The 27,305-nt window shown below is 53.8% G+C and overlaps 1 long non-coding RNA gene across 2 annotated transcripts in view; it reads right to left on the reverse strand.

Annotated features, from left to right (window-relative positions):
• The window catches only part of LOC140425192 (uncharacterized), a 97,926-nt gene that overhangs the window by 14,978 nt on the left and 55,643 nt on the right, over positions 1-27,305 (reverse strand). The gene's annotated exons all lie outside the window — the stretch shown is intronic.

Raw genomic sequence — 27,305 nt, forward strand, 5'->3', positions numbered from 1 at the left:
GATTTTCAAAAGAAATTTGGGGCGAAATTCTCCGGAAATGGTGCGATGTCCGCCGACTGGCGCCCAAAATGGCGCAAATCAGTTGGGCATCACGCCGCCCCAAAGGTGCGGAATCCTCCGCATCTTTGGGGGCCGAGCCCCAACCTTAAGGGGCTAGGTCAGCGCCGGACGAATTTCCGCCCCACCAGCTGACGGAAAAGGCCTTTGGTGCCCCGCCAGCTGGCACGGAAATGACATCTCTGGGCGGCGCATGCGCGGGAGCGTTAGCGGCCGCTGACGGCATTCCCGCGCAGGCGCATTGGAGGGAGTCTCTTCTGCCTCCGCCATGGTGGAGACCGTGGTGGAGGCGGAAGGGAAAGAGTGCCCCCACGGCACAGGGCCGCCCGCGGATCGGTGGGCCCCGATCGCGGGCCAGTCCACCGTGGGGGTACGCCCCCAAGGCCAGATCGCCCCGCGCCCCCCCCAGGACCCCAAGGCCGCCCGCGCCGTCTGGTCCCGCCGGTAAGGTAGGTGGTTTAATCTACGCCGGCGGGAGAGGCATTTTAGCGGCGGGACTTCGGCCCATCCGGGCAGGAAAATCGCGGGGGGGGGGGGGGGGGGGGGGCGGAGGGGCCCGCCAACCGGCGCAGCGCGATTCCCGCCCCTGCCGAATATCCGGTGCCGGAGAATTCGGCAACCAGCGGGGGCGGGATTCATGCCAGCCCCCGGCGATTCTCCGACCCGGCGGGGGGGTAGGAGAATCTCGCCCCAGCTCCTGAGTCAGCGTGCATGAGGGGCACACATGCATTGAAGGGTCGGCATTCTGAAAGGAGGTCACAGCCGGCATTTTTATAAGCCGGGTGCAGCTAGTGGGTACTTCTTCCAGCGATCAGGAAGTTTGAAAATGACTGACCTAGTGAACCTCCTCTGAACTGCTTCTAATATAACTACATCCCTCCTCAAATAAGACAACCAAAACTACACACTGTACTCCAGGTGCAATCTCAACAATGTCTTACACAGTTGCAGCAACAGTTCCCCACTTTTATATTCTATTCCCTTAGCAATAAAGGCTAAAATTCCATTTGCCTTCCTTATTATTTCCTGTACTTGCATGCTAGTTTGCGGCGATTCATGCACAAGGACACCCAGAGCCCTCTGCACTGAAGCATTCTGAGGTTTCTCCCAAGTTAGATTATAAGTTGCCTTTCCATTTATCCGACCAAAATGGATAACCTCACACTTATCCACTTTTTAAAAAATAAATTTAGAGTACCTAATTATTTTTCTTTTCCAATTAAGGGACAATTTAGAATGGCCAATCCACCTAACCAGCACTTCTTTGGGTTATGGGGGTGAAACCCACGCAGACGTGGGGAGAATGTATACTTATCCACTTTAACTTCCATTTACTAAATTTTGGCCCACTCACCTAACCTATCCACATCTATTTGTAAATTTTTATTTCCTCATTGCAATTTACTATCCCACTTATTTTAGTGTCATCTGCAAGATAGGTTGTAGTACTTTCTATCCCTACAATCAAGTCATTAATATATATTGTAAATAGTTGGGGCCTGAGGACCAAGCTTTGTGGCACCCCACTGGGTACATCTTACCAACCAGAAAAAGACCCATTTATCCTCACTGCCTTCTGTCGATTAGCCAGTCTTCTATCCAAGCTAATAAATTACCCCTAATCCAATGTGATTTTACCTTGTGTATTAACCTTTTGTGCAGCACCTTATCAAATGCATTATGGAAGTCCAGTTATACTACATGTACCGGATGTCCATTATCCACTTGGCTTGTTGCATCTTCGAAAACTCTAGCAAATGATTCAAACCCTTCATAAAAACATGTTGTCTCTGATGGATTGCGCTTTGACTTTCTAAATGTCCCGTCATTACTTCTTTAATAATGGATTCAAACAATTTCCAATAACAGATGTTAAACTAATTTGTCTATGGTTTCTTACTTTCTGCCTCCCTCCCTTTTTGAATAAGGGCGTTACAGTAGCATTTTTCTAATCCACTGGAACCTTTCCCGCATCCAGGGAATTTTGATATATTATAACCAATGGACCCACTATCTCTGTTGCCACTTTCTTTATGACCCAAGGCTGTAGACCATCAGGCCCTGGGGACTTATCTGCCTTCAATCCCAATAGTTTGTTTAGTATCATTTCGCTATTGATGATATTTGTTCTAATTTCCTTCGTTTCTATTACCTCAGCATGACCTGTTATTATTGGGATGGTACTCGTGTCCTCTACCATGAAAACTGAGGTAAAATGTTGATTTAGTGTCTCTACAATTCCAGTGTTCCCCACTATTAACTCCCTGGTCTCATCCTCCAAGATATGAACATTCACTTCAGCTACTCCCTTCCCTTTTATACAGTTAGAGAAGCTTTTGCTATCCTTTTTTATATATATGCTCAGTAGCACTACTCATGAGCATGCTGGTCAAGTTCTGAAGGACATACCTGCCAGACTAGATCTGCAGCCGATAGTGAGAGAGCCAGGGGAAAATATCTACCTCCCCAATCCACCCGTCACAGTTGTGTCTGTCCAAGGCAGTGTTGGTAGGAGTGACCATTTCTAAGTACTTGTTGAGACCAAGTCCCATCTTTCATGCTGAGGTCTGTCCATCATGTTGTGTTGTTCTACATTTGTGCTAAGTTATATAGTTGCAGAACAGAGATAGCAGCTCAAAGTTGGGCATCCATGAGGCGCGAGGGCATTGTCAGCAGTGGAATTGTATTCCACCAATCTGCAACCTCGTGACATGCATTTAACCCTCACTCAATCATTACTATCAGACCAGGGAATCAATCCTGGGTTAATGAGAAGTGAAAAAGAGATTGTCAACAGCGGTACCATGAATACATAAAAGTTCGATACCAACCTGATGAAGCTACAACAGGAACTGCCATGCATGTAAAACAGCATGCAATAGATAGAGCGATCCACAGCCAATGGATCAGATCGAAGCTCTGCAGTCCTGCCGCATCTAGTTGTGGATGGTGGTACACAATTAAACAACAAACTGGTGGAGGAAGAACTACAAAAGTTCTCCATCATTGAGGATTTCAGTACAAAAGACAAAGTTGAAGCATTTGCAACCATGTACAGCCAGAAATGCCAAGTGGATGATTCATCTCAGCCTCCCCCAGACCAGATGTCAGTCTTCAGCCAATTTAATTCACTTCATGTGATATCGAGAAAGTTACAGGATACACAAGCTGTGGGCCCTGACTATATACTGACAGTAGTACTGAAGAATTGTGCTCCAGCCAGCTGTGCAACTAGTGCGAAGCAATGACAATCTCCAACAAGAGAGAATTTAACTATCTCTGCTTGGTAATAAGTGGCATTACTATTGCTGAATCTCCCACCATCAACATTCTGCAGGTTACCATTGACCAGAAACTGAACTGGACCAGTCATATAAATACTGTGGCTACAAGAGTAGGTCAGAGGCTGGGAATTCTGCAGAGAGCAGCTCACCTCCTGACTCCCCAAACCTTGTCAACCATTTATGATCTGCATGTCAGAAGAATGATAGAATGCCCTCCATGTCCCTGGATGAGTGTAGCTTCAATAATATTCAAAAAGCTTGACACAATCCAGGACAAAGCAACCAACTTGATTTGCACCCTATCCAGCACCTTAAACATTCACTCTCCCCACAACTGATGCACATTGCAGCAATTTATACCATCTACAAGATTGTCAAGATTCCTTTGAAAGCACCTTGCAAATCTGCAATCTCTGTCACCAGAATAGCTGAGCAGCAAACGGGTGGGAAGATCCCTTCTGAGTCACATCCATCCTGACTTGGAACAGTACCACTATTTCTTTAGTATTGTTGGATCAAAAGCCTGGATCTCTCTCCCTAACAGCATGATGGGTGTACCTACAAATTGACTGCAGCAGTTTGAGAAGGCGGCTCACCAGGACTTTTCGAGGAATAAACAATTGGTGCTGACCTTGGCAACAGTGATCACAACCCGCTGATCTTAAAAAAACCTTTACCCCATTCTTTGTTTCCCACCCTCAACCACTCACATTCCCCTTCGTTAAAGTACCGTTGTCTTTGGCATAACTTTCTTGCATTGCACCTCATTAATTGTTTTATAAAAATTGACATAAACCTCATCTCCTTGATTTTTTTTGCTGTTTCTATTCTAGAAAGTTGTTCAAGCGTATGACCTGCCTTTTAGACATTATTGCTGATTGGTCTTCATTCATTCTTGTTTCTCCAAGAGTTTGGAACTTAATTCCAAATTGATGACTCAAGAAAGCAATTTTTATTTCTATCCAGGCAAAACCCTCACTTCTGGAAAGGGGGTGGTGATGGTGAGAATCTTAAAAAGTGTTCATCCAAAGGATTTCCAAGGCCAAGAAACCTTCTGGCTCATGCTTTTGGATATTGACGTAAAGGCTTTGGAACTATGAGTCATTGTTGCTCATTACCCCTCGGGCTAGGAACGGTGATTGTTTTCCCACTGCTAGTCAAAGAGTGCGTCTGTGCCTGTAATATGCTAGGAACTCATATCTGACTTGAAACAGGAAGTGCAAATGCATTTTGCCTCACTGATACCTAGGCTGTGGGGCTTCAGGTCTTGAGTTGGGGGTTGTTGGAACATATCAATGATAATCAGCCCTTTGTAGTTTAGCAGCAACTGAAGTAACCTAACTGGCCAATAGTTCCCCCATCGGGGCAGCATGGTAATATAAGTGGATAGCAACTGTGGCTTCACAGCGCCAGGGTCCAGGTTCAATTCCCCACTGGGTCACTGTGGTGGTATGTATTAGGGGTATTAAGGTACCCTGGGATGCCGAGAGGCTATTGGTGGATAGACACTGGATCCCGATTGGATCAGCCACCTACTAGCTCCACCCAGTAAGGTGGAGTATAAGAGCCCGAGTTCTCCCAGCAGCCGCATTCTGTAACTGTGCTGCTGGGGAACAAGTCTGCGTAATAAAGCCATCGTTCGACTCTTTCTCATCTTGTCTCGTGAGTGATTGATTGTGCTACAGTCACTGTCTGTGCGGAGTCTGCACGTTCTCCCTGTGTGTGCGTGGGTTTCCTCCGGGTGCTCCGGTTTCCTCCCACAGTTCAGAGAGATGCAGGTTAGGTAGATTGGCCATGCTAAATAGCCCTTAGTGTCCAAAAGGTTAAGAGGAGTTATTGGGTTATGGGGATAGGGTGGAAATGAGGGCTTAAGTGGGTCGGCGCAGACGCGATGGGCCGAATGGCCTCCTTCTGCACTCTATGTTCTATCTCTTTTCTGCCTTCTTTTTTTCTCCAGAGGAAAGTCACATTTTCCATCCTCTGGTTCTCTGGTGCAATTTTTCTTCTCACAGAACTTTAATTGATTTCCTGTGGCATAGCAAACAATTGGACCAAATCCAGTATTCAGATGAAATTGAAAAGAAAGTGACAGAGTACTGCCGCCTAAGCAGGGGAGGCAACATCAGTGGATGGGTGGAAGGTAAAGAGGAGGGCAAGTAAAGCTGGAAAGAGTGAGGGAAGGAGAAAAAACAGAGCAAAAAGAAGGGGAATGTGGTTTGGGCGAGAAACTGAAAGGGCAAAGGAAAGTGACAGGCGGGTAAAACAGGACAGTAGAAGGAGTGGAATTCTTTCTGAGTGGGTGGAGAATTAAGCAGGGTTAACTTACTGCTCACTGGACACATGGGGCGAAATTCTCCGTTATCGGCGCGATGTCCGCCGACCGGCACCAAAAACGGCGCAAATCCCACCTGCATCACGCCGCCCCAAACGTCGCTAAGTCTCCAGCCCGGAATGGGCTAGCAGCGACGTGACGGTATCTGCGCTGGCTCACGTGGTTCACGCTGTGCGGCGTCATACACGCCACACGACGTGACAGCTCAAAAGACGCGCTGCTCCCCCCAACCGACCAGAAGACCCGACCGGATGGCCGCCCGCCGCTCAGCCCCGAGGTTCCAGTCCCGCGACATTGAGGTGCTCCTGGACGTAGTGGAGCAGAGGAGGGAGGCCCTGTATCCCGGACACGGCCGCACAGTCGCCCCACGCCACAGCCGGCGTCTGTGGAGGGAGGTGTCAGGGCCGTCAGCGCTGTGGCCCTGACACCACGGACAGGCACCCAGTGCCACAAGAAGGTGAACGACCTCGTCAGGGCAGCCAGTGTGAGCCCCCCCCCCACCCCCCCTGCCCGATATCCATATCCCCCATATCCCCCTCCACATATTCCCCATATCCCCCCTCCCCCATATCCCCCCTCCCCCATATCCCCATATCCCCCTCCCCATATCCCCCCTCCCCCATATCCCCCATATCCCCCTCCCCCATATCCCCCTCCCCATATCCCCCCTCCCCCATCCCCCATATCCCCCCTCCCCATATCCCACCTCCCCCATATCCCCCATCCCCCATATCCCCCCTCCCCCATATCCCCCCTCCCCCATAGCCCCCATATCCCCGCTCCCCCATATGCCCCCTCCCCCATATCCCCCCTCCCCCATATCCCCCCTCCCCATATCCCACCTCCCCCATATCCTCCATCCCCATATCGCCCTCCCCCATATCCCCCATCCCTCATATCCCCCCTCCCCCATATCCCCCCTCCCCCATATCCCCCTCCCCCATATCCGCCCTCCCCCATTTCCCCAAGTGAATCCAGCCCTAACCTTAACCTCTGCAATACACGTGCACCCGATGGCGTGAATTCATATACCTGTCTAACACTGTTCCATTTTGCCCCTGCCACCACCACCCACAGGAGAAGCGCACACACAACACCAGGGAGCATGTGAGGACTGGAGGAGGCCCAGCTGATGAGAGGCCACTGACCGAACATGAGGGAAGGGCCCTGGAACTGGCTGGCGGACCTGAGGACCGGGAGGTTGCTGATGCAGAGGTCGGGTGCCCACCAGCAAGTGAGCCACCGACAGCCCGTCCCCATATCCCCCCTCCCCCATATACCCCCTCCCCCATATCCCCCCTCCCCCATATCACCTGATCACTGCCTGCATGTCTAACCATGCATGCTTCATTGTGTATCGCAGGAGCAAGCGTCGAGGCACCCATCCCCGCAGATGCAGCCCGCCAGCATGATGCCCCTCGGAGACCACGGGAGACGGAGAGACCCGGACCCTCTGGCATGCGACGCCCGCACGATGCCCCTCGGAGACCACGGGAGACGGAGAAACCCGGATCCTCTGGCATGCGACGCCCGCACGATGCCCCTCGGAGACCACGGGAGACGGAGAGACCTGGAGCAACAGGGAGACGTTGCCCCCGTCTCATGTGGGTGCAGCGACGCAGGCGTGTGCCACCCAGCGACGAGAGGGGCAACCACAGGCCCCCGTCACAGCTGAGCCACGAAACCACAACACAGGACGCCCCGACCCAGGACACCCCTACCCAGGAAACTGAAATACGGGACAGTGACACAGATTGGATGGGCGGAGACGAACCGCCACCCCAAAGTGCCATGGACTCAGAGTCGCACGATGTGCATGACACAACGCCACTGCTGTCACCAAAACGCTCCACCATCACAGAGACACTCACCTCGGTTGGGCACTTTAGTGATGAGGCGTCTGGTACACTCACTGGTGCGCACAACACCGCCGTCCCGGTACAGCAGGTGGAGATAGGAGCAGCAGAGGGGCCGGGCGGTCGGAGGGCAGCCCGGCGCATGCGAGCATCAGCCGCCCAGATGGATCCCGGGTTCCTGGAGTTACCACACCCACCCATAGGTCCGATGCAACCACCGAACCTGAGACGAGAGAAGAGGGTGATGGCCAGCTTGCAGCGGCTGCAGTCGCAGGTGGAGGAGTCCACCCGCGTCCAGGAGCTGGCAGTGGTGCCGGTCATGCATGCCAACCAGGCCGACACCGCACGGGTGGCGTCCGCGGTGGAGGCAATGGGTGCGACGGTGTCAGACATGGGGAGCGGTTTGCGAGGCCTGGGGCTTTCCGTGCAGGCGGCATCTGTGGCCCAGGACATGGCTGCCCTCTCACAGGATGCCATGAGCCAGCGCCAGCGGCAGATGGCAAAGGGGCTCAACTCCGTGGCACAGTCTCTGAAGGCCATGGCCCAGTCTCAGCAGGCCATGGCCCAGTCTCAGCAGTCCATAGCCCAATCTCTGCAGGCCATGGCCCAGTCTCAGCAGTCCATAGCCCAATCTCTGCAGGCCATGGCCCAGTCACAGCAGGCCATCGCTGAGGGCATCGGCGCCATTTCCCATGTGCGAGCCGGCGTCGCACAGTCACAGATAGGGATTGCCAACCCCCTGAGCTCCATGGCTGCAAACCTGCAGACCCCTGTCGATACCAGCACAGGCCTCCAGGACTGGCAGCGGCAGATGTCGGGCGGGCGTCGGATGGCCAGTCCGTTCGCATCCCCCACCCATGTAGAGGCCGGGGGGCCATCGGGCACCCCGAGGGAGGAGGAGGTGCTGGGGCCCGTTCCGGGTCCCATTGTAGGGGAGGTCCCGGAACACCTCAACACCTCGGGCTCCCCCCCCTTCCGTCCCAGGTGCATCGGGTGGGCAACGGGCAGGACAGGCTGGCAGCTCGCCATCCCAGTCGCCCGGGCCGCAGCCTGGCCCATCTAGGCCAGGACGCCCCAGGAAACGGCCGCCAAAGGGATCCAGTGTCAGAGGGCAGGAATCGCAGGAGTCCACCTCCAGTTCTGCTGTACCGTCTGGGGAACCACCTAGGCGTAGTCAAAGGGCCCGTAAGGCCAAACAATTAGACACTGAGTAAGTTGGCACGGGTGCAGGGCACAGATGAGTTTTAGGGGCTTGGGCACGCGCATGAACTCCTTTTGTTATTAAAGTCAATGTTACACCGACAGAAGCTGCCTTTGTGCTCTGTCCAAAGTGTGAGGGGGTGTCATGTACGTTGAGCGCAAGTGTGAGGGGTGGTCTTACCTCAGCCCCAGGTGAGTCTGCCCCCTTCCCCCTGAGCCGCCATCAACATCCCCCCGGCAGAGGACGGGACCGTGCGCTGCAGTGTCACAGCCGCATGCAGGGATGGTCCGGGTGGATGGTGGTACTGTGGCCATGGGTCAGACATAGTCCAACGATGTGGAGCCAGGAGCTCATCGCAGGGCGGGTTGTCATCATCCTCCATGGCCTGCAATAGACAGGCTTCCACCCGCAACTGTGTGAGCCCGGCCGTTGTGCCGCAGGTGGATCGGCAATGGGGGGTGGTGTGCAGGCGGGTGGGGTGGGTGGGGTTGGGGAGGGGGGTGAGGGTGCTGGGTGGGTGGATGGGTGGGGGGTGTGGGTGGTCGGGTGTTGCCATGGTGTGCGGTCTGTGCCCATACTACCCAATTCCCATGCCCATCTAGTCAGTGAAGCGGGCGGCTATCAGCCTGTCCCGTGCCCACTGGCCCAGCCGGTAACGGTGGACAGCCACCCGCCCGTGTCTAGCCCGTCTGCCCTGACCATTGCCCCCATCCCCCTCATCTGGGGAGGTCTGCGCCTCTTCCTGCTGCTCCTTCCCTCCGCCCTCCTCTGCCTGCGGCACATCGCCCCTCTGCTGGGCTATATTGTGCAGAACGCAGCACACTACAATGATGCGCCCGACCCTATCTGGCCGATACTGGAGGGCGCCGCCAGAGAGGTCCAGGCACCTGAAACGCATCTTCAGCACGCCAAAGCACCTCTCTATCACTCCCCTTGTCGCTACATGGGCATCATTGCAGCGGTTCTCCGCCTCATTGCGTGGCCTCCGTATAGGCGTCATCAGCCACGATCGCAATGTGTAGCCCCTGTTGCCCAACAACCAGCCCCCCAGCCGGGGATGGCGTCCCTCGTACATGCCGGGGATGTATGACCGCGACAACACGTATGAGTCGTGTACACTGCCCGGGTAACGGGCGCAGACGTGCAGGATCATCATGCGGTGGTCGCAGACCACCTGTATGTTCATCGAATAGGTCCCCTTCCTATTGGTGAACAGGTCCCTGTTATCTGCAGGTGGCCGCACGGCGACGTGCATCCCATCAATCGCGCCCTGGACCATGGGGAACCCGGCCACGGCAGAGAAGCCCACGGCCCGGGCATCTTGGCCGGCCCCGTCCACAGGGAAGCAAATGTAGCGGTGCGCAATGGCATATAGGGCGTCGTCACTGCCCAGATGCACCAGTGCACAGATGTCTGCGATATGCCAGACAGATCCCCACATGGTGCCTGGAATGACCCCATTGCATAAAGGTTCAGGGCCACCGTAACCTTGACGGACATGGGGAGAGGGTTACCCCCGCCAGTGCCACGCGGTGACTGGTACGCCAGCAGGTGGCAGATGTGTGCCACGGTTTCCCGGCTCATCCGGAGTCTCCTCCTGCATTCCCGGTCCGTGAGGTCCTGGTATAACAGCCGGGGCCGGTACACACGGGGCGTCCTCGGGTGCCTCCGTTGCCGTGGGGCCGCGACGTCCTCCTCCCCCTCCTCGTCCTGTCGGTCTGGTGTCCCTCCAGCCTGGTCAGCTGCCGCCTGCCCCTCTGCGGCAGCCTGCGCAGCCTCTCTGGCATGCTCCTCCTCCTCATCGAGGGCAACATGGACATTAGCGGCTGCCACCACGGCGGCCAACATCACTGGCTGACCGGAAAACATGACGGCCTGTGCGAGGGCGGGCGGGGGTGGGGGGGGGGGGGGGGGTGGGGGTGGGGGGGGGGGAACAACTACATGTCATCATTGCCCATACCCCCTCCTCCCCCCCAGCCAGGTGGTATGGACCACATGGGTCCGACTGTTGGAGGCTGGCACCTGGCCAGGTGGACCAACTCACTTGCCCTCGCACCCCCCCTCCCCGGAACGGACCCCCCCCCCCCCCCGCGTCCCTCCCCGGCACGGACCCACATCCCCCCGTCCCCCTCCCCGGCACGGAGCCCCCCTCCCCGGCACGGACCCCCCCCGTCCCCCTCCCCATCCCCCTCCCCGACACGGACCCCCCCGTCCCCCTATTTGGCACGGACCCGTCCCCCCGTCCCCTCCCCGGCACGGACCCCCACGTCCCCCCGTCCCCCTCCCCGGCAGTCATCCTCCCGCCCCCGGCACTCACCCCCCTCCCCGGCACGGACCCCACCCCCGTCCCCCTCCCCGGCACGGAAACCCCCCCCGTCCCCCTCCCTGGCACGGACCCCCCCCGTCCCCCCCCCCGGCATGGAACCCCTCCCCGTCCCCCTCCCCGGCACGAACCCCCCCCCCCCCACCCGTCCCCCTCCTCGGCACACACCTCCCTGCCCCCTCCCCGGCATGGACCCCCCCCGTGTCCCTCCCCGGCACGGACCCCCCCGTCCCCGTCCCCCTCATCCAGACGGGAGAATATCGGCAGCCCCGAAATCCATTGCCTTGCACCCACCCGTGCCATTCTCCGAGGTGTGCGGCGCGATTGACGCCCCGCCGACTTTTCTCCCTTTGGAGAGTTCGGCGGGCGGCTGGGGCGGGATTCACGACGGCCCACGGCGATTCTCCGACCCGGTAGGGGGTCGGAGAATCTCGCCCACCGCGTGGCCTTAAATTTGTTGAAAGCTGGAACCGCAGGAATAATCTTCAACTTTATATTTTTACTGGGGGATGAGTGGAAAGTTAAGGTTTGGACCCAGTGGTATGGTGGGGTGAGAGGTCCTGGAAGGAAAGTTGAATATTATTTTGACTGGGAATATTGAGGTCATCCTTATGCTCAGTGGAACAGGGTCAAATATCATTGTCCTCAGCCTGCAGGGGAAAGATGTGGCCAAACCTTTGCGAAATGAATGGCTTTGGCCTAATTGCTGATGCGTGAGAAGGTCTAGGAGGGACCTTTAATCTGCTCAGCTGGAAGTTAATGGCTGGATTTCTGTTCAATTTGTGGGTGTTGGTGACCAAATTTCTGTTCAGTGGGTGGGGTATTTCTGCTTGTGAGTGAATGGTTTAGCTAGCTTGTGGAGCTTTACGATAAATTTCCTGACCATATAATGAAAGGGCTTACGCTTGTAGAACTTTTCATGTATTTCGAAAGGCCTAATGAACAACACCCGAAGGAATTATTTCTGAAGTGCAGTCAAAAAACATTGACCAATTTGTACACATCGACTTCTGAATTTCTGCATGTAACTGCACAAGTTGAAAGTTGCTGTCCAATATACTGCATAATAATGGTGAACACTGATAGTCTCACCATTATTCACAATGCAAAATCTGTGCCAATGTAATGAATCGTTTCTGATGTTCATATGTTTGTGGTAATATATTTCAATTGTTTAAAAATGTTTCTAAAACTGAAATCTAATTTGACATTATGCCCTTGGCTATGGTCTACTGTACCAGAATATCTCATAAGCTCAAAGGATCAGCAAGCAGCAGAGAGTTTCAGGCAGAGCCTAGCTAAGGCATTTCAGCAATGCAGTAGTCATACACCAAAATACCCAGTGTACAGGACACACTGTTCATACAGAAAGGACTGAATGTTAGCATGGTGTAAAAGATTGAAAATGTTTTAAATCATGAAGCTTAATGAGACACCACAGATATTTTTATGTTGATTTGTTGAAGCAATGCTTAACAATCAACTTCTTATTTACATCTACAGATCCTATCTGGAACTTGTAGAAGTTAAAAAGCAATGAATTAGGTCTGCATTGGAAAGTTATAATGCCCTCTATCCTCTGACTATCTTCAGAAATATCATCAGAAATCTGGCCCTGAAACTTTGATCACAGTATAAACGTCAGTACATGCCTGCTGGTGACCTCCAGTGTTAACCTTACCAAAGTTGGAATCATGGGGATAATTGCCTTTCTAAAATAAATCAAATGGGAGCTTACATCACTGAGGGCTAACCTTATGTGCTGACTGGATGGGAGAGGCACAAAAGCAGTGAAGAGTGCTAGTTTTGGGGCTTGCAGGCGACCCATTCTGAAAGATGCATCTATGGACAGCTGTGTGTGTAATGAAATGTGAGTACCAGTACTGAAAAGTCCCGCACGGGACTATGGGGTGGGTATGCTTGTCTTCCGGATATCCTTGCGGAGTACCAACTCCACCATGGGGGTGGAGTATCTCAATTATCCAGTGTATATCTGATCGGCCAGTAAGGCACTGACTGCGAAGAACACAATAGAGGCCTACACGGTAGGGCAGCACGGTAGCGCAAATGGATAGCACTGTAGCTTCACAGCGCCAGGGTCCCAGGTTTGATTCCTCCCTCGGTCACTGTCTGTGCGGAGTCTGCATGTTCTCCTCGTGTCTGAATGGGTTTCCTCCGGGTGCTCCGGTTTCCTCCCACAGTTCAAAGACGTGCAGGTTAGCTGGATTGGCCATGATAAATTGCCCTCAGTTCCCAAAAAGGTTAGGAGGGGTGATTGGGTTACGGGGATAGGGTGGAAGTGAGGGCTTAAGTGGGTTGGTGCAGACTCAATGGGCTGAATGGCCTCCTTCTGCACTGTATGTTCTTTTTTTTTTAATAAACATTTTATTGAGGTATTTTTGGGTATTATAACAAGACAATAAACAATGTACATGTAACTATAAACATTGTGCAAAAGCCGTCTGCCTCCCTTACAGGTCCCACATTTATTAACCCCCTACTCTAAGCTAAACTAACCCCACCGCACCCCCCCCACGCTTCTGCTGACGATTAATTTTCCGCAAAGAAGTCGACGAACGGTTGCCACCTCCAGGCGAACCCTAACAGTGACCCTCTCAAGGTGAACTTGATTTTCTACTAACAGAGAAAGCTAGCCATGTCCGATAGCCAGGTCTATGACTTTGGGGGCTTGGAGTCCCTCCAAGCTAATAGTATCCATCTCCAGGCTACCAGGGAAGCAAAGGCCAGAACGTCTGCCTCTTTCTCCTCCTGGATTCCCGGGTCTTCCGACACCCTGAAAATCGCCACCCCTGGACTCAGCGTCACCCTTGTTTTTAACACCGTGGATATGACATCTGCAAACCCCTGCCAAAATCCCCTAAGCTTTGGACATGCCCAGAACATGTGGACATGGTTCGCTGGTCCTCTCGCATATTTCGCACACCTGTCTTCCACCCCAAAGAATCTGCTCATCCGGGCCACTGTCATGTGAGCCCGGTGAACGACCTTAAATTGTATCAGGCTGAGCCTGGCACATGTTGCGGACACGTTAACTCTACTCAACGCGTCAGCCCATAGACCATCCTCTATCTCTCCTCCCAGATCCTCCTCCCACTTGCGCTTCAGATCCTCAGTCTGCGTCTCCTCTGACCCCACAAGTTCCTTGTAAATGTCCGAGATGCTCCCTTCTCCTACACACCCTCTGGAAACTACCCTGTCCTGAATCCCCCTTAGCGGTAGGAGCGGGAAGGTTGACACTTGTTTATGTAGGAAGTCCCGCACCTGCAGATACCTGAATTTGTTTCTCCTCACCAACCCAAACTTCTCCTCCAGTGCTCTCATACTCAGAAAGCTCCACTCTATAAACATATCCCCTATCCTCTCAATCCCTGCTCTCCGCCATATCCGGAACCCCCCATCCATACTTCCCAAGGCAAACCAGTGATTATTACAGATTGGGGACCAGACCGATGCTCCCTCTGCTCCCACATGGCTCCTCCATTGCCCCCAGACTCTCAGGGACGCCACCAGGGTGGAATACTGTGCCGGTGGGAACAGCAGAGGCGCAGTTACCAACGCCCCCAAACTTGTGCCCTTGCATGAAGCCGCCTCCATATGCCAACCCCGTCCCCACCACCCACTTCCTGATCATGGCTATATTCGCCACCCAGTAACAGTTACTAAAATTTGGCAGCGCCAGCCCGCCCTCTGCACGACTCCGCTCAAGCATTACCTTCCTTACCCGCAGAGTCTTGCCCGCCCAAACAAAGCCAGAGATCACTTTCTTGACCCGTTTAAAAAAGGACTGCGGAATAAAGATGGGGAGACATTGAAACACAAACAGGAATCTCGGCAGGACCGTCATTTTCACCGTCTGCACCCTCCCAGCTAGTGACAACGGAAGCGCGTCCCACCTCCGAAAAGCGTCCTTCATTTGGTCTGCTAGCCAGGCCAGATTGAATTTATGCAGCCGGTCCCATTCCCGCGCCACTTGAATGCCTAGGTACCTAAAGCTTCCCCCTACTAATCTAAACGGCAGCTCCCCCAATCGCCTCTCCTGCCCCCTCGCCTGCACCGCAAACACCTCACTTTTCCCCATATTAACTTATACCCCGAAACCCGGCCAAATTCCTCATGATTTCTTCCATCCCCTCTAATGGGTCCAGTACATACAGAAGCAGAGTCATCTGCATAGAGCGAGACTCTGTGCTCCACCCCCCACCCGGACCAGCCCCTTCCAGCCCCTTGAGGCTCTCAGAGCAATTGCCAACGGCTCTATAGCTAGCGCGAACAACAGTGTGGAGAGGGCGCATTCAGTCTCGTCCCCCGGTGCAGTCCAAAATAGTCCGATGTTGCCCTATTCATCCGTACGCTTGCCACAGGAGCCTGATACAGCAACCTGACCCAGTCAATAAAACCCCGCAAAATCCGAACCGTCCCAGTACCTCCCACAGATAATCCCATTCTACCCGATCAAAAGCCTTTTCTGCATCCATTGCGATCACTACCTCCACCTCCCTACCTTCATGATCAGATTTAACAACCTTCTTACATTGGCCACCAACTGCCTATCCTTAACAAACCCCATCTGGTCCTCCCCAATAACGCCTGGAACACAATCCTCAATCCTGGAGGACAAGATTTTGGCCAGCAGTTTGCCGTCCACATTCAACAGGGATACCGGCCTGTAGGACTCAAACAGCTCCGGCTTCTTGTCCCGCTTCAGAATCAGCGAAATCATGGCCTGTGACATTGTCGGGGGCAGCACCCCTCTTTCCCTTGCCTCATTGAACATCCTCATCAACACTGGCACCAATATCCCAGAGAACGTTTTATAAAACTGCACTGGGTACCCCTCCGGCCCTGGGGCTTTACCCGACTGCATGGCCTTCAGACCCTCCCCTATCTCTTCCAACCTGATCGGGGCCCCCAGCCCTTCCATCAGCTCCCCGTCCACCTTTGGGAAATTCAGCCCCCCCAAGAAGTGCCTCATCCCCTTCGGCCCCGTAGGGGGTTCCGACCTATACAGCCTACTGTAGAAATCCCTAAACGCCTTCAGTGCTTCCCAGACCATCGCTGCTGAGATTTCCCCCGTGTCGTTGACCTGCAGGTAGTTCTGAATACATTTCCTCAGCCGCTCGCAATCCCCTTTGTCAGCCAAAAGTCCCACATCTAACCTCCAGTGCGGGCGCTGGTTACTGTCTTTACTAACCTGCAGGTCAACCCAGTGCGGAGCATGGTCTGAGATTGTGATCGCCGAGTACCCCGTGTCCACCACCCCTGCCAGTAAAGCCGGGCTCAAAATGAAGAAATCGATCTGGGAGTACACTTTATGCAGGTGTGAATAGAAGGAGAACTCCTTCACCCTCGGCTGCCCAAACCTCCATGGATCACCCCCCCCCCCCCCCCCCCCCCCGCCCCCCCCACCTCCCATCTGCTCCATGAACCCTTTTAGTTCCTTTGCCATTGCTGGCACCCTGTCCGTTTTTGAGCTTGACCGGTCCAAGCCAGGGTCAATAACTGTGTTGAAGGCCCAACCATGACCAACCTGTGCGAGTCCAGGTCCGGTATCTTCCCCAGCATCCTCTTTATAAACTCCACATCATCTCAATTTCGCGCATATACACATTTACTAATACCACCTGCACCCCCTCCAGTTTCCCACTCACCATAATGTACCGACCTCCCACATCCGAAACTATGCTACCCACCTCAAACCACCTGCTATTGATCAGGATCGCGACGCCTCTAGTCTTTGAATCCAGTCCCGAGTGAAAGACTTGACTGATCCAGCCTTTCCTCAATCTAATCTGGTCAGTTACTCTAAGGTACGTCTCCTGCAACATTACCACGTCCACCTTCAGTCCCCTCAGATGCACGAACACGCGTGCCCTCTTGACCGGCCCATTTAAGCCTCGAACATTCCAGGTGATCAGCCAAGTTAAGGGGCTCATTGCCCCTCCCTTCGCTGATCAGCCATCCCCTTTTTTGGGCCCGCCTCCAGCCCATGCTCCGTGCCTCCACTGGTACGCCCCCAGGCAGCCTCCGCCCCCAACCTCCTCTCTGTCCCTTGGCCCAAGTCCCTCCCTCGTCAGCAGAACATTTTCCCCCCTCCCTTCCGCTAGTAACAACACTCTGTAACCCAACCCCTTTGATAAACCAAACATATGCACACCCCCCACTACGCTTCCGTGAGCTAGCCCGCCCAGCTAGCTTGGTGGCCCCCATCCCTGGAGCTGGATAGTCCCCCACCTATTGTTCCCTCCCCACCCTCCCCCCTGCTCATACAAACATACTTCAACATCAAACAATCCCCACACAATTGCCCGACAGAAAAACACCAAAATCTAAACATGCACACCTCGATCCCCCAACAGTGCAAATGAAAACCTTGACTCACTCAGTTCTGCCACTGATCCCAAATCAATGCAGAAGGCATTACAAACAGCTTCCACAAAACAAAAAATGTTTTTTTAAAAGAACAGAGAAACAAAAAGGAAAAAAAAACATGAACGTTGCAGCAAAGTTCAAAAGCTCTCAGTCCACCACCAGTCCTTTCCTTTTCACGAAGTCCAGCGCGTCCTCAAGTGACTCAAAATAAAAGTGCTGTTCCTCGTACGTGACCCAGAGACGGGTCGGATACAACAATCCGAACTTCACCTTTTTCTTAAAAAGGATCGACCTAATCTGGTTGAAGCCTGCTCTTCTCCTGGCCACCTCCACACTCAGGTCTTGCTAGACCCGCAGGATACTATTGTCCCACTTACAGCTCCGTGTCTGCTTGGCCCACTGTAGAATGCGCTCCTTATCCAAGTACCTGTGGAATCTCATCACCATTGCCCTCAGGGGGTCTCCCGTTCGCGGCATCCTCGCGAGTGCTCTGTGAGCCCTGTCCACCTCCAAGGGCCGGGAGAATGCCCCATCCCCCAGCAGCTTCTCAAACATATCTGCGATGTATGCCCCAGCGTCCGCTCCTTCGGACCCCTCCGGGAGCCCAACGATTCTCAAGTTCTGCCGGCAGGACCTATTCTCTAGGTCCTTCACCTTCTCCAGGAGTTTCTTCTGCTGGTATCTCAGCATCCCCACCTCCAACTCCACCGCAGTTTGATGTTCCTCCTGCTCAGCCAGCGCCTTCTCCACCTTCTGGATCGCCCGATCTTGGGCGTCCAATCTAAGCTCCAGCCGCTCAATCAACTCTTTTATCGGGTCCAAGTAGTCCCGTTTCTGCTTAGCAAAGCCTTCCTGAATAACTTGCATCAGCTGCTCCGTTGACCGCTGGTCCTCCGCCATGCTGTCTCCCGCTGTAGCTTTAGCCCAAGCCTTCTGTCTTTTTGTTTCTGCCTTTCCGAGCACTTCTAGTCCTTCTCTCCATGCACTGATGTGGGAATTCAGTACACAATTGCCTCTGTCATCAATTTTACAGTTCAAGTCCGGTAGGAAATCGGGGGAAAAGGTCCAAAAGTCCGACCCGAGCGGGAGCCACCAAATGTGCGACTTACTCCTTCATAGCTGCCACCGGAAGTCCACCTGCACTGTACGTTCTATGTTCTACTAGGAAGTGTGCATATATATAATTTGTAAATAAAACTTTCTTTATTATTATACTTGGTGCAGAATCCCCGTGTCCTAATTAAACTGGCGACGAGGAGTAAACTGTTTGCTGTCCACACTGCAACCTACTCAGCTGAGCCACCTCCACCATTTTCCAGACTCAGGTTTGGATTTCTTTCATTCGTCATACCGCTGCCTGGGTGGTTAGATACATTCAACGCCAGTTTTGGAGATATCTGAGACTGGAACCAATACGCTGAATGAATGCATTATTTCTTCCGGGCTAACATTGTCACGGAGAATGAGCTGCAAACGGTCATACTGTTGACGGCCTGTGGATCGCATATGTTCAGGGTGATCCGGAGTCTCACTTAGCCAGTGACGCTGGATAGATAAACATTCATGGCGCAGCACTTTAGCCCAACCCCGTCAATAATCATTCAATGATTAAATCAGTTTAATACGGGGGAGAGGAACACCGGTGTGTCCATCACCAAGTCTGTGTCGCGGCTATGGAAGATTGCCGAGTTTTGTGAGTATGGAACTGTTTTGTCCGATATGCTCCACGATTACTTGGTTTGCGGTAACAATGATATGGAAACTTAGAAAAAGCTTTTGGGTGAAGTCGCCCTAACTTTTCAGCAAGTGTTGCAGATTTCCCTGTCCCAAGAAGGTGGCACCCAAGAGATACAAGGGATGGAGGTGAACGTTTTGGGGAATCACCCCTCATGTGGCATCTCCATGGCCCGAATTGAACGCTGTTGTGACTCAGGCTTCTGGGCGAAGAGCAGGCTGTCGAGACATGGAACATCCCTGGACTCGGCAGCAGGCGATTGCGACCTGTGTGCTACATGTGGATGCCAGTCTAGGAGTACCCACTGGCAGCAATAGGCCAGCATGCCAGGTGCCCCGGTCGAGGCAGGCATCAACCCCGGGGCCGGGCCTTGCATTTGGATGACCCAGAAGGGGCCGAGGATGAGGCTGAGATGCAGCTGAACTGTTTGGCAGTGTGACCCCTAATGATATTCCGATACTAGTGAATAGTCATATGCTTCAAATGGAGCTGGATACAGAAGCGGCCATTTCTGTAGAGGCACAGAGCACTTTTGATCTTATCATACAAGGAGTGCATACTTTGTCCTTGGCTGACATGGTAGCTCGTTTGGCCACTTATACAGGGGAAAGACTGAATGCTGTGGGGTCCAGCCTCACTCCAGTGGATTATGGGCATCAATCAGTGTGCCTTCCCCTCATTGTTGTGCAAGGAAATGACCCCAGCCTGTTGGGCCATGATTGACTACACCAGCTGCAGTTGGTCGACATCGACCTATTCGCCGCTTCGCACCTGACAATGCGGTGTTCATTTGTAACTTGAACGATGGTGCTCGCTCTTACCAAGTTCGGGTCCGGAGGCAATTAATGAAACTACGCCTGGGTCACATTCGCTCATGGAGGTTGCTCACACGTGAAGTGCCTCGAAAGAAGCCGGTCATAGATCTTCCTGCTCCATTGCTGAACCAGCCTGTTGTGACGCCTCCAGTCTCTCTCGATGCCAACATGCCTGGCATTGTGTCTTCTGACTCTGAGTTGGAGATTATCATAGATTATCATAGAATTTACAGTGCAGATGGAGACCTTTTGGCCCATCGAGTCTGCACCGGCTCTTGGAAAGAGCACCCTACCCAAGGTCAACACCTCCACCCTATCCCCATAACCCAGTAACCCCACCCAACACTAAGGGCAATTTTGGACACTAAGGGCAATTTATCATGGCCAATCCACCTAACCTGCACATCTTTGGACTATGGGAGGAAACCGGAGCACCCGGAGGAAACCCATGCACACACGGGGAGGATGTGCAGACTCCGCACAGACAGTGACCCAAGCCGGAATCGAACCTGGGACCCTGGAGCTGTGAAGCAATTGTGCTATCCACAATGCTACCGTGCTGCCCCAATGCAGAACTCGGAGGTCTCGGACGCCGACTTCATAGTTCAGCTGCCTCCTAGCGATCGCCCGCCACGTCGTTCCTGCCGCAGACGCATTGACCGGTGCAGTATATGCCGACAGCTACTGCACATCAGCTCCATGAGGACTTACAGGAGCCAAAGAGTCTCCAATGTCCTCCATCTGCTTATCCTTCTCCATCCCATTACTCGTCGAAGGGGTCTATTGTCTTTGTAGGGGGAAAAATGCTATATCCCGCATGGGACGTCCGGGATGGGAATGTTTGTCTTCCCCATTCTCCTTGTCGAGTACGAGCTCCCCTTCTAGGGACAGGGTGTCTCAATTACCCAGTATATATCTGGTCGGTAAATAAGGCACCGACTGAGAGGAACCCAGTTGGGATTTACCAGGAAGTGTAGGGGCGCTATTCTCCCCCTCCCCCACGGCAGGTGGGAGAATCGTCGGGGCGCGCGCGAATAGCGCCACGCCGCCCCGATGCCCGCACGCGATTCTCCCACCCCTCGGAAACCAGCGGCGCACAATTCGCACCGGGCCGCTCGGAGAACCGGCGAGCAGCGATTCTCCGGCCCGAATGGGCCGAGCGGCCGCTACGACACGACAGGTTCCCACTGGCGCCGTCCACCCCTGGTCGCTGCTGGCGGGAACTCTGCGGGAACGCTGGGGGGACGGCCTATGGAGGAGTGAGGGGGGCTCCTTCACCGGGGTAGCCTCCGATGGGGTCTGGCCCGCGATCTCGGCCCACCGATCGGCGGGCCGGCCTCTCCCCCCCCCCAGGCCTACCTCCTTCCACTTGGCGCCATGTTGGTGAGGGGCCGGCATGCGTAAGACGTTCCCCGCGCATGCGCAGGATTGGGCTACCCCAACTACGCATGCGCGGGTTGGCGCGGCGCCCATTTGGCACCGCGCAAGGATGCTGGAGTGCCGTGAACCGCTCCAGCGCCGTGCTGGCCCCCTGTCTGGGCCAGAATAAGTCGTGCCCGGGCCCTGTTCGCGCCGTCGTGAAACGCGACGGCGTTCACGACGGCGCGAACACTTGGCCTCCATATCGGAGAATCGGCCCCCTATATATATCACTTGTAAATAAAACTTTGTTCTTATTTTAACTTCGTGTGGACTCCCTGGTTGGATTCCCCGAGCCTCTGCTCCAAAATCGCGTTCGGCACGGAGGCGAAGAATGGACGTTCACGCGGGACACGTGGCCGGTCCCCGGAGAATCGCTCGCAAATTGCGCGCATGCGGTCTACTCGGCACGGGTAGGGGGTCATCCCCCTCCCGCGATTCACTAAGGGTAGCTGGCCGAGTTCCCGACGGCGTGATTCTAACCACATATCGGCTGATTGGGAAGCTCGGGTGACGGCTGCGGACTCAATCCGCGGCCGCCCTGGAAAGGGGCGGGGGGATCCTTCATCAGGGGGTGGGGCCTCAATGATGGCCAGGCAAGCGATCAAGTGGCACCGATCCTCAGGTGCGCGCGATCTCGGGGGGACCTACTTCTTCCATCACGATCCGCGGTGCGAGTCCGCCATGTCGCACGGGGCAGCTGCCGCAGGCCGCAGCCGTGCGCATACGTGGACTCTCGACCGGAAGTGCAGGGCCCACTTAAAGAAAGTCTAGAGTGAAACGCCAGTGGTTTTACGCTGGTGTGGGGGCATAGCCCCATTTTTGGAGAATCCAGCCTCTTGTGTCCTACGACTGACCACAAAATGCAGGCCGTACGTTTAACACAATGGCAATTTTTGCAAGCTGGTGGCCAGAAAAACACCAGTTTATATAGCTGTTTGGGCTTAGATAGCTGTTCGTGTAGATCAGCATTGTTTAAATTGCAATGCCAATTTTTAATATCTTGAGCCTCTTTCACCAATATCTTTTGATTAAGCAACAAATTGGGCCTGATTTTAATTCTATGCAAGTGAATGGATTTTGAGTCAGTTTAAATGACAGGGTTGAATTTTCTCTTTGGAAGCAGGAAACAAGGGCCAGGACATGTTGCAGAACCCCAAATCCAACCCTGGGGGTAATTCGTGTTGGAATTTTCTTTGAGGCTCCCCCTTAATAGACGCAGAGACAAGTTCCCTGTTCAATTAAGGGTGGTGATGAGCTCACGAATCTGGAGAGCTGGAGGCCTTTTGGCTTCAGAGGAGTACCTGGCTGTAATATAAGTAACTAGGAGGATACTTCAACAGGAAATTCTCCTTTTAGCTACTTCTTTTTCAAAACATTGTTTTAAAATGAGTGAAAGTAGCCAGCCACCACTCTCTATCCTTTGCAAAGTGACCTCCATCCATCGAGGCAGAGAGGGCCTGTCGGCAGAAAGTTCCTCCAATTAAATATTAGGAAGACTGAAACCAATTTTTCTGTCCGTGCTCCAAACTCGGTTCACTATTGACTTAATTCCTTTCCCTGGCAACAGTCTAAGTTTAAGCCGAAATGTCTGAAACCTAGGGTGGCACAGTGGTTAGCATTGCTGCCTCACGGCACTGAGATCTTGGGTTTGATCCCAACCCCGGGTCACTGTCCATGTGGAGTTTGCATATTCTCGCCGTGTCTGCGTGGGTCTCACTCCCACAACCCAACGACGTCACGAAAGATGTGCTTGTGAGGTGAATTGGACATTCTGAATTCTCCCTCAGTGTACCCGGACAGGTGCCGGAGTGTGGCGACTAAGGACTTTTCACAGTAACTTCATTGCAGTGTTAATGTAAGCATACATGTGACACTAATAAAGATTATTAGGTAATTAAATGTGCAGACTAGGTGGATTGGCCACACTAAATTGCTCCTTAATATGAAAAAATAATAATTGGGTACTCTAAATTTGTGAAAAAAAATTAAGTCTGAAACCTTCACGCCACATTTGATCCCAAGATGAAATTCTTCCAATTAAGGGACAATTTAACATTGGCAATCCACCTACACTGCACATCTTTGGGTTGTGGGGGTGAGACCCACGCAGACATTGGGAGAATGGGCAGACTCCACATGGACAGGCCCAGAACCGGTGAGCAAGGGCCCCTGTTGTGGCTAGGGGTTGCGAGGGTAGGTTGGATGGCAGGGAATACAAGGGTGGGTGGGGGGGGAATCAATGTGGAAATGGAGGTTCCCGGGGTGGAAGACACTGCTGGTCATCTGTCTAACACCCGCTCCAATTCCTTACAGGTGCTTCTCAATCTATGCCATAGTCTGACTCCTGCCTGGCCGCTGAGTGCTCACTCACACCCATCACCTGCACGTGATGTGCCTAGGTAGCGGGGGCTGGGGGGAGGGGGAAGGGGCATCCAGGTCCAGGGAACTGGGACTGGGGATTGGTGCACGGAACGCATTGCGGAACAAAATGCCAGAGGCATCACATTTCTCGTGTGCAACATTTTTTAATGCTATACATATGTGTCTCCAACTCCCCCAGTCCCCCTGTGGTGCCACTCCACTTTCCCCACCCCTTCCTCCCCACTTAATTCCAGTCTCCACTCATGCTCTCCCGCTGTGTCTAGGTGTCTCCCCAGAATGCATATCAGAGGTGGAGGCAGCCTGCTGCCTACTGTGTCCAGTAGCCTTCGATGCTTATGGCAGATGCCCTCTGGGGGTCCTGGCGTTGGAGGGCCCGGCCCACTTGCTGGTGGCACATGACCCACCATGCTACCTTATTCCGGGTGCTGACTCCGAGACACGCCACAGTCAGGGGGCTGGGATTCAGGGGGAGCTGGTGCTCACCGTCGCCACTCCGTAGGTTGGCTGCAGGTTGACACCCAGCACCCCTTTCTCCCAATATGTGCCCATAAGGCCCTAGGGTTCACATCGGGATGGAAGGGCAGCTGGATAGATCCCCGGCTGTCCCTGCGTCAACTGGCTCTGCCAGCCCTGGCGGCTCCCCAATGTCTGCAGCATGGTGTTGACACCCTTGGCCATGCTCCTCAGTGACTGGGACATGCACAGCAGTGCTTTAGCAATGCCCATCTGAGACTGGGACACCTCCCCCAATGACCGGGACATAATAATATAATAATCTTTATTGTCACAAGTAGGCTTACATTAACACTGCAATGAAGTTACTGTGAAAAGCCCCTAGTCACCACATTCCGACGCCTGTTCGGGTGCACAGAGGGAGAATTCAGAATGTCCATATTACCTAACAGCACGCCTTTCAGGATTGGCGGAGGAAACTGGAGCACCCGAAGGAAACCAACGCAGCCACAGGGAGAACTTGCAGACTCCGCACAGACAGTGATCCAAGCAATGAATCGGACCTGACACCCTGGAGCTGTGAAGCAACAGTGATAACCACTGTGTTACCGTGCTGCCCTTGCTCTGGAGGGTCTCAGCAATGCCCACCTGAGACTTGGATGTGCTCTTCAAGGTCCACCTCATACTGGGACATGTCCCCCAGTGGCTGGGGCATGCTGTCGAAGCGCTCAGCCATGGCTGACACTGACTGAGCCATGCTTGGACACCTCCACTCATGCTGCTGACATCATGCACCAAGCTCTCGAAAGTGGTTGCTACCCTATCAGTGTTGGCCTCGGTGCCACGCATTGTCGGCACCGTCTCCTGCACCCGTAGCCTCTGGGACACCTCCAGTCGGTTATGGACCTGCTGGAGTGTCGCTGACATCCCCTCTGAATATCACTGCTGCATCCTAGCGCCTGCATCAGCTCCAGGTCAACCTGGTCCAGAGGCTCAGTCTCTGACTGGGATGCAACTGGTCCTGGGATCCAAAGGCCTTCGACTGCTGTATCGCTTGGGTGTTCCTGCCTCCACCAGATGTGCATCAGCAACTGCTTGGTGCACTGCAGAATGTGCCCCAGACAACTGTCCACGATTCTAACCCACCGAGGTGTGTGTCTCTGCGCTGGTGGAGGTGGGGGAGATGACAGCTGTGCCGTGAATACGGTGGTCTCCTTGGAGGTCCCCTCTGAGGTGTTCTCATGGGAGGCATGGGGGGTCAGAGCCACGAGCCACCGAATAAGGATCCTGTGGGAAAATGGACATGTAGTTTGTGGGAGGGATGGGTCAGTCTGTCTGGCATTAACAACTCATGTGTGACAGGTCATCTGGGTGGGAACTTTTGTAACAACATCTCTGTGCCGTATACCAACCTCTACATTGGTGACAGACTTCTCCTCTGCCACCCCCACGACCTCCACTGCCCATTTCACCCAGGGGGTGAGGACTCTGATATCCAGCACCCCGCCGCCCATCTGGGCCCTGTCCCATATTTTGTGGGGCAACTTTTGCGGGGCACAGAGGGGGCATTGTGAGCTACACATCTGTGGCTGACTTCTGAGACCTTTGGGGGAACAGGGCATCCAGCCTGACCTCTACAGCATCCAACAGTCTGACCAGGTTGACATCCCCAAACCGTGGGGCCGGTCTCCTCGGTGCCATGGCTACGTGCTGTGTGTGGTTGGCTGTGCAGGAGCAGTTTAAGTGCAGCTTCCCCTTGTAAGCAGAGGGCTGGTGAGTGCGGTCCCAGCGAATCAGCCGGCCGGACCGTCATTTGCAGTGTGATGCCCTTGGCGCCTCGTTAAATGGACCAATTAACATTTTATAGTGGTGACGCTCTCGCCAGGCCGAGCATCGAGAGGCTCGCGGCAGTTCCCGCTCACTACCATACTTCGAAACGTTTCCATGTGTTACTGAGAATTTAGTTTATATCAATCTGCAAATTGAATTGCAACCAAGTCATAAGAAAGGGAAAAACTGGATAGTGAGAAATGTATAAAACGGGCATCATAGAATCCCTGCAGTGCAGAAAGAGGCCATTCTGCCCATCCGTTTGCACCGACCGTCCAAAAGAGCACCCATACCTAGGTCCACTACCCGCCCAATTCCTACAAACCCGCAACATAACCTACACATCTTTGGACACAAAGGGGCAATTTAGCATGGCCAATCCACCTAATCTGCTTACCTTTGAGCTGTGGGAGGAAATCAGAGCACCCGGAGGAAACCAGCACAGACACTGGGAGAACATACAAATTTCACCCAGACAGTTATCCAAGGTCGGAATCGAACCCGGGTCGTTGGCGCTGTGATGCTAACCACTTTGCCACCATGCCACCCTATTGGTTTGTTCAGGAGTGTCGTAAGACTGAAGGAATTCACCTACATTGTTTCCACTGATTTTTTTATAAGATTTAGTTCGAAAACCTCATGCATCCCTCACAAAAATAACTGTAAGCTGAAACATGCATGGCAAAACCTTGGGGGCGATTCTCCGAGCCCCGCGGCGGGCCGGCCTCTCCTCCCCCGGGCCTACGTTCTGGCACGCCCGGCCCCTGCACACCAACGCCATCTTGAGACGGGGCCGGCACGCTGAAGAAGTCCCCCACACATGCGCATGTTGGCGCGGCCCAACTGTGCATGCGCGGGTTGGCGCGGCGCCCATTTGGCACTGCGAAAGGAGGCTGGAGCGGTGCGATCCGCTCCAGCGCCGTGCTGGCCCCCTGTGGGGGCCAGAATCTGTCGTACCCGGGCCTGGTTCACGCTGTCGTGAAACGCGACGGCGTTCACGACGGCGCGAACACTTGGGCTCCATATCGGAGAATCGCCCCCCTTGGACTTTATCTCCAACTCCAAGATTTGCATAAGATTGGATGAGAAACCCAATGGCCACAAAATTAACCCTGTCGTGCCAGTGGTGCCAGTGCTACAGATGCCTGAAACTCAAAAAACATCAGACAAAATATTTCTGACCTCTTGTGGCAGAGCCCACGTGGCAGACCCTGACTATAAAAGT

Source organism: Scyliorhinus torazame, chromosome 6, assembly GCF_047496885.1.
Source record: "Scyliorhinus torazame isolate Kashiwa2021f chromosome 6, sScyTor2.1, whole genome shotgun sequence".
NCBI lineage: Eukaryota > Metazoa > Chordata > Chondrichthyes > Carcharhiniformes > Scyliorhinidae > Scyliorhinus > Scyliorhinus torazame.